Source organism: Hemitrygon akajei, chromosome 3 (assembly GCF_048418815.1).
Source record: "Hemitrygon akajei chromosome 3, sHemAka1.3, whole genome shotgun sequence".
NCBI lineage: Eukaryota > Metazoa > Chordata > Chondrichthyes > Myliobatiformes > Dasyatidae > Hemitrygon > Hemitrygon akajei.
In genome coordinates, this window is record NC_133126.1 from 3103879 (window position 1) to 3111659 (window position 7781).

The 7781-nt window shown below is 42.7% G+C and overlaps 1 protein-coding gene across 2 annotated transcripts in view; it reads right to left on the reverse strand.

Moving 5' to 3' along the window:
* btbd7 (BTB (POZ) domain containing 7) overlaps positions 1-5799 on the reverse strand; it is a 95975-nt gene extending 90176 nt beyond the window's left edge. For both annotated transcript variants that reach the window (XM_073039151.1, XM_073039150.1), the window contains exon 1: positions 5649-5799. The gene's annotated coding sequence lies outside the window, so the exon portion shown is untranslated. The remainder of the gene's footprint in view (positions 1-5648) is intronic.
* Positions 5800-7781: the final 1982 nt, after the last annotated feature.

The window sequence follows — 7781 nt, forward strand, 5'->3', positions numbered from 1 at the left end:
CGGATGGAAAGCATACTCGGGATCAGCCCAACTGGATTTGAACTCGGGAACCTCCGTTCTGGTGACCAGCACTGATGTCACTGAGCCACCAGCCAACAAAGCCTGATGGTTGAGGGATAAAGTTGGGATCTAACTATTAAGTCTTTCCAGTTCAGGAATCAGGAATTTCACAAAACTGGTTAAAATCCAGTGGTAAAGAGCTAGAGAATACTGGAAAGCAACAACAAAGTCAAAACACAAGCTCATGCAAACATTTTCATTGCTTAACGCTTAGAATCAGTAACAAGATCAATGGTAATCCCCACCCCCCCCACACACATTTACACAAATCAGCATGGCAGTGGACAGATGATAACCCAGTGACAATTAATAGCTCTATCCATGATGACTAACCAATTTACTTTGTCCAAGGTATTCCTTGCGAGCAGTCAAACTAGGAAAGACATGTAGGATTAAATTCTTGACAACTGGAATTCAACAGTAAACAAACTTGCTTTCTGTTTAACCAGTCATATTTTAGGGGTGGAAGACTTACAAGCTATATCTGGGGTGGGATAGTAAATAAAACACTCGAACACAGACCTCAGATTTTTAAAAATTCAGATGTCAATTTCAGGCTAGTTTCAGGCACGAAGGAAATGTATCTGAACAGAGATGGGAGTTGTGTCTGCAGTAGGAACATGATCCTTTCAGTGCTGCTTGTAAAGCAGGAAGGGAGAGATCACACTCAGCACTTAAGCAAATCCATCACCAGAGACAACCTGCAATGGCTGTGCAATATCCAAGCTTATTGCACTGACACCTACAACCTTTCCCATTGCTTAGAATTGGTGCTCAGTTCCTTGAAGCAGACATACTCCTGCACAATAACTAAGAGCATTTCATCTGACTATCATCTGGTCTAAGTGTGACCAGTTCTTCCTGGCCATTATCTGTCCAGCTGCAAATATTAAGGCAAGAGATTTGGAGAGGTATTTTATGTATACACATTTCTGTTAATACCACAAACAGTTTTGTTTTGGAAAGCTGAAACATTGATTGTTCTGGTATTATATACACAAGATTATTTTCCTTTCCAATTAGTCAGCATAACTTTCCTAACAGTATAACCAGAACAATTATAACCAGAAGCTAAATTCAATTTAAAATATTTTGGTTCAAAATCTTCCTTTTTTTTAAAAAAAAGAGGATATGGTATAAAATTATCTAGTTTGTGCTGGCACATGAGAATTGGGCCAGAAAAAAGGAGTCCTCATAACAGCTCAACCAAGAGAAAATCTGCAGATGCTGGAAATACGAACAACACAAAATGCTGGAGGAACTCAGCAGGCCAGGCAGCATCTATGGAAAAGAGTACAGTCGACGTTTTGGGCTGAAACCCTTCAGCAGGACTGGAGAGAAAAAAAGCTAAGGAGCAGATTGAAAAGGTGGGGGAAGTGGAGAGAGAAAAACACAAGGTGATTGGTGAAACTGGGAAGAGGAGGAATGAAGTAAAGAGCAGCGAAGTTGATTGGTGAAAGGGACAGAAGGCCACAGAAGAAAGGGGGGCAATGGATGGGCAAGGAGTTCGGGTGAGAGAGGGAAAAGGGTTTGGGAAATGGTGGGGTGGGGGTGGAGGTGGAGGGCATTACTGGAAGCTAGAGAATTCTATGTTCATGCCATCAGGTTGGAGGCTACCCATTAAGAATGCCCAAGGTGTTGTTCCTCCAGCCCAAGTATGTCCTCATCATGACAGTGGAGAAGGCCAATGGGAGATCCTGCTTTTACCTGCCCCTACACCATTCAGGGCCCTAAACAATCCTTCCAAGTGAGACGACACTTCACCTGTGAGTCTATTGGGCTCATATACTGAGTCCGTGCTCCCGGTGTGGCCTCCTGTACATCAGTGAGACCTGGCATAGACCTCGCTAAGCACCTACGCTCTGTCCACCAGAAGAAGTGGGATCTCCCAGTGGCCACCCATTTTAATTCCACTTCCCATTCTGATAGAAAATCCATGGCCTCCTCCAGTCACGATGAAGTCACACTCAGACTGGAGGAATAACACCTCATATTACAGCCTTCAACCTGATGGCATGAACATCGATTTCTGGTAATGCCCTCAACCTCACTCCTTCACCATTTCCCATCACCTAATCTCCTTGCCTGCCCACCGCCTCCCTCTGGTACTCCTCCCCCTTTTCTTTCTTCAATGATTTTCTGTCCCTTTCACCAATCAACTTCCCAGCACATTATTTTATTCCTCCCCCTCCAGGTTTCACCAATCACCTTGTGTTTCTCTTCCCTCCCCCTATCTTTTAAATCTATTCCTCAGCTTTTTTCCCCAGTCCTGCCAAAGGGATTTGGCCCGAAACATCAACTATACTCTTTTCCACAGATGCTGCCTGGCTTGATGAGTTCCTCCAGCATTTTATGTGTTCCTCATAACAATGGTCACATTTTGACAACAATCAGATGTTAGTCTATCAGAACGCACCACAATTTCTTAAGAGTAAAACTCGTTTTATAGTTTTGAATGCCTGGAAACCTAATGTCTTTCCAAGTTTTCTGTAAATGAATCAAACTTTATAAAATAAAAAAAAATTAGGTTGCTGCAGAATCAATTAATGTTTTCAAAGCACTCTCAATCTGGTTTCATCTCTAAATACATCAATTAAAATAATTTAATCAATTACAGAGTAAACAAGTTGATTGTTTTGGCCTATTCATTTAAGGACTTAAAACTTGTCACCACACTGTTTACTTTGTATATAGATGAACATTCAAAAGCAAAAAGGCAATTATTTAAACATTCTAATTAAAGAGTCTGAATTTGGAAACAACAAAATAACCTTACTACTTTGCCAACTAGCAGGTGTTCAAGGGAGTGCAGTATTTTGATGGAGTAAATTATGAAAAACTGTTTCCAGTGTCAGAAGCGTTGATAACCAGAAGACTTAATTATGGTCATAGTTCCTCAGACTATTTAAGAAACTGCTTTACAGAAAAGGATGTAACAATCTGAAATGCAACACCTGAATGAAAGGTAGCAGCACATTCAATTATATATTTTCCATAAAAATCAACAGACATAGGAGCAGAATTAGGCCATTCAGTCTGTCCACCATTCCATCATGGCTGCTATATTATCCCTCTCAACCCTATTCTCTTGCCTTCTCCTCATAATCTTTGAAATCCTGAGTAATCAAGAACTTATCAACCTCTGTCTTAACTATGCTCATTGACTCGGCCCCCACAGCCGCCTGTGGAATGAATTTCACAGATTCATAAACCTCTGGCTTAGAAATTTCTCATCTCTGTTCTAAATGGATGTCCCTCTACTCTGAGGCTGTGTCCTCTGATCCTAGACTTTCCCACTACAGGAATCAGCCTCTCCACATGGACTCTAGGCCTTTCACTGGGCATTCCAACCCAGGTATTGTTCTAATTGCACCCAAGATAGTGTGCACTCAACCTATAGACATTTAAACATGGTGGGTGCATATACAGTGTATCCTCTCCTCGTCCACTCAATCTTGGCCTTTCAATAAAGTCAATCAAGGAAATTTATTTCCATTCCGAAAGGGAATACTTGAAGAATATGATTACTAATAACAAAGGGAAAGGAGCATGGAATTAATTCTCTTGTTACACACAAAGCTACATGTGTGAACCAGATTGAGCCCTTTAACCTTATCCTTCAGTGGCACAGTAGTATAGCAGTTAGGGCAATGCTATTACAGATCAGGCTGTTTCACAGTTCAATTCCAGCACCATTCTGTAGGGAGTCATTGTGTGCCCTCTCTGTGGAATGTGTGGGTTTTCCCTGGGAGCCCCAGTTTTCTCCCACGGTCCAAAGATGTACCGGGTCGGTTAACTGGCCATTGTAAATTGGTCCGTGATTAGATTAGGTTTAAATTGGGGTTGCTGGGGCAGTCGGGCTGGAAGGTGTATCAAAAAAATAAAAAAACAAAGTGTTTAGCTCGGAAGAAGAATGCAATTACACTGACAAGAATCTGATTCAGATGACACTGACAGAAGAACATGAATTGTGTACAGCTTCCAATTGCAGGCTGGGTGTTGGAAGGCAGCTGTATTCCATTAGGAGTTTGAGGAGACTCAGTATGTCAAAGATCATAACAAATTTCTACAGATGTACTGATATGCCTGTAGAGAGATGTACAGCGCCAATGATATTAAACACAACTCAGCTTCTGGGGTTGTAGATGAAAACAGGAAACAGAGAGCAATCTTTCAAATGGTAAAATTAGCTGATGTTGACAGTAGTATGGGCCAAACTCAAACAGACAATCAAATACACTCAAATTGCTGGAGGAACTCAGCAGGCCAGGCAGTATCTACGTAATAGAGTACCGTTGAGGTTTCAGGCCGAGTCCTGGTGAACAGTCTCGGCTCGAAATGTGAACTATACTCTTTTCTATAGATGCTGCCTGGCCTGCTGAGTTCCTCCAGCAACTGGTGTGTGTTGCTTGGATTTCCAGCATTAAGATTTTCACTTGTTTGTGATTGGACAAACAACTGGGCTCTGCTCAGCTGAATGCATGAAATACAAAGACCAACTGAATTCTTAACACAATGAAGAGTACAGCACTCTTGGAATTATTGTATGCAAATACAAAAAATAGCTTAACTAGAAAATGTGTTGATGTTAGAAGATAACACTTCCTGTAAATTCAAAGACAAACAAGCTATTATCTAAAAATGATCAATTGTTAAACTACATAAGCAAGAACCACAAGGATCCACCTTAAAACCCATAGTTTAATCCTTGCCATCATTGTCTGATCAGTTTTAGAAAAAGCAACAGTGTTTACTTAATCCCATCAAAGCTACTGTAAGATAATATTGATAAGCACATTTTTAAAACCTCCAAAGCTATACTTTGCAAGCTTGATCCTGAACAAATTCCAAGTACTGAAACACACAATTCCTGGGACTGTTAGTACCATTCTTTCCAATGCCAAAAAAGATCTCAGAATCATTGCAATTTCATCTATATTTTCTGTTCTGTACACCAAAAGCACAGCTTTGACAGCAAAAATGTATATCCCCTACTCCATAAAAACATACCACCACCTTGAAGGGCAGGGCTAAGGGTGAGGAGTGGTGGGAGTTGTTGAGGGAGGTTAGAAGATGGAATTTTAAAAAAACGCCCATACAGGCATAATTCTCCAAGTGAAAATGCAAATGATCTGCGATGACACACTCATACTGCACCCTGGTTGCAACCTAACAAGACAGAAACAGCCAGTTTGGATATGCAGAGGCTGAAATGCAATCGACAAGCTGCATTTTTCCCTTCTTTCATAACTGTCGACGTTGAACTCTTACATAAAAAAGTGATTGCACTGAGGAAACGCCGGCGCCACTATAAACTAGCATCATTTAGGAAGAGGAGGCATGGGAAGGCGAAGGTCTCCCTCCCCACCTCCGTCTCAACGGGATTAAGATGGGCGCCACAAACTCTTAGAGGCAACTGGGGGCCGGGGACGAGCGCGGAGAGGGCCCAACCCATGCAGCCTGGTTCGGGAGTGGACCCGGTGGGTCGCCCCTCCTCGACAACCTGGGCCGGGAGTACGGGCCCAAGCCCCCTCTGTAGCCTGGACTTCCCTCCCCGAAACTTTCCCCCAGCGCCTGTAGCCACTCACCGCTCCTTCCAAAGGCAAGTTTTATTGGGTTTAGTCCGAGCACGTTGGAGCCGCCCTCAGCCCAGCCCCGGTCCATCCCTCTCCTTTACTAATTAATCCCAAATAACTCATTGCCACACAGAGCCGATCCTCTCCCTGTGCCCCGTCTCTCTCCGCCCCACCGCCCTCCAAGCCTCGTCACCATTGAACACCGACTAGCCAATCAGAAGCTCCATTGCTGAGGGGGGCGGCTCCCTCCCTCAAACGAGAAGAACCGCCTCCATCCTGAGATTTAAAATCCGCTGCCTCGAATGTCTGCAGCTTAGCAACCCCGGCCGAGCAGGAGAGAGAATGAAATGCTTTCTTTACCTCGTTTTAGGTTCTCGGTTTCTTCTTACTGGTGCAAGCATTTGTTCGGTATCATTGTGCGAGGTTAACTATTGTCCAAAGTTCAAAGTAAATTTATTATCCAAGTACATGTAGGTCACAGTATACATCCTTGTGATTCATTTTCTTGCGGGCAATAACAATAAATCCAAGAAACATAATGTGGTGAACTAGATATACCTGTCTGGGCTGCTCCTGTGGCTCCTCCCACAGACCCCTGTATAAAGGCGACTGTGACCTGTGGCTCTGCCTCATTCCCCAGGATGTAGTGTTGTTCATTAAAACCGATAAAAGCCGATACCTCGCTTCCTACGTCTCAGCGTGAGTTATTGATGGTGCATCACATAATAGGATTCATTTACCCCTAGACTTGAAGAAGCTTGGTTTTCCTATTTCCACACATATAACCATATAACAATTACAGCACGGAAACAGGCCATCTCAGCCCTTCTAGTCCGAGCCGACGCTTACTCTCACCTAGTCCCACTGGCCCGCACTCAGCCCATAACCCTCCATTCCCTTCCTGACCATATACCTATCCAATTTTACTTTAAATGACAATACCAAACCTGCCTCTACCACTTCTACTGGAAGCTCATTCCACACAGCTACCACTCTCTGTAAAGAAATTCCCCTTCATGTTACCCCTAAACTTTTGCCCCCTAACTCTCAAATCATGTCCTCTTGTTTGAATCTATCCTACTCTCAATGGAAAAAGCCTATCCACGTCAACTCGATCTATCCCCCTCATTATTTTAAATACCTCTATCAATACCCCGCTCAACCTTCTACACTCCAAAGAATAAAGACCTAACTTGTTCAACCTTTCCCTGTAACTTAGGTGCTGAAACCCAGGTAACATTCTAGTAAATCTTCTCTGTACCCTCTCTATTTTGTTGACATCTTTCCTATATTTCGGTGACCAGAACTGTACACAATACTCCAAATTCGGCCTTACCAATGCATTGTACAATTTTAACATTACATCCCAACTCCTATAACTCAATGCTCTGATTTATAAAGGCCAACATACCAAAAGCTTTCTTCACCGCCCTATCCACATGAGTGATCACTCTGTTCTACTGCATTCTTCAATGCCCTACCATTTACGATGTATGTTCTATTTGGATTATTCCTACCAAAATGAAGCACCTCACACTTATCAGCATTAAACTCCATCTGCCATCGCTCAGCCCACTCTTCTAACTGGCCTAAATCTCTCTGCAAACTTTGAAAACCTACTTCATTACCCACAATGCCACCTATCTTAGTATCATCTGCATATTTACTAATCCAATTTACCACCCCATCATCCAGATCATTAATGTATATGACAAACAACATTGGACCCAGTGACCCTGAGGCACACCACTAGTCACAGCCTCCAACCTGACAAACAGTTATCCATCACTACTCTCTGGCATCTCCCATCCGGCCACTGTTGAATCCATTTTACTACTTCAATATTAATACCTAACGATTGAACCTTCCTAACTAACCTTCCGTGCGGAGCCTTGTCAAAGGCCTTACTGAAGTCCATATAGTCAACATCCACTGATTTACCCTCATCAACTTTCCTTGTAACCTCTTCAAAAATTCAATAAGATTTGTCAAACATGACCTTCCACGCACAAATCCATGTTGACTGTTCCTAATCAGACCCTGTCTATCAAGATAATTATACATACCATCTCTAACAATACTTTCCATTAATCTACCCACCACTGACGTCAAACTGACAGGCCTATAATTACTAGGTTTACTCTT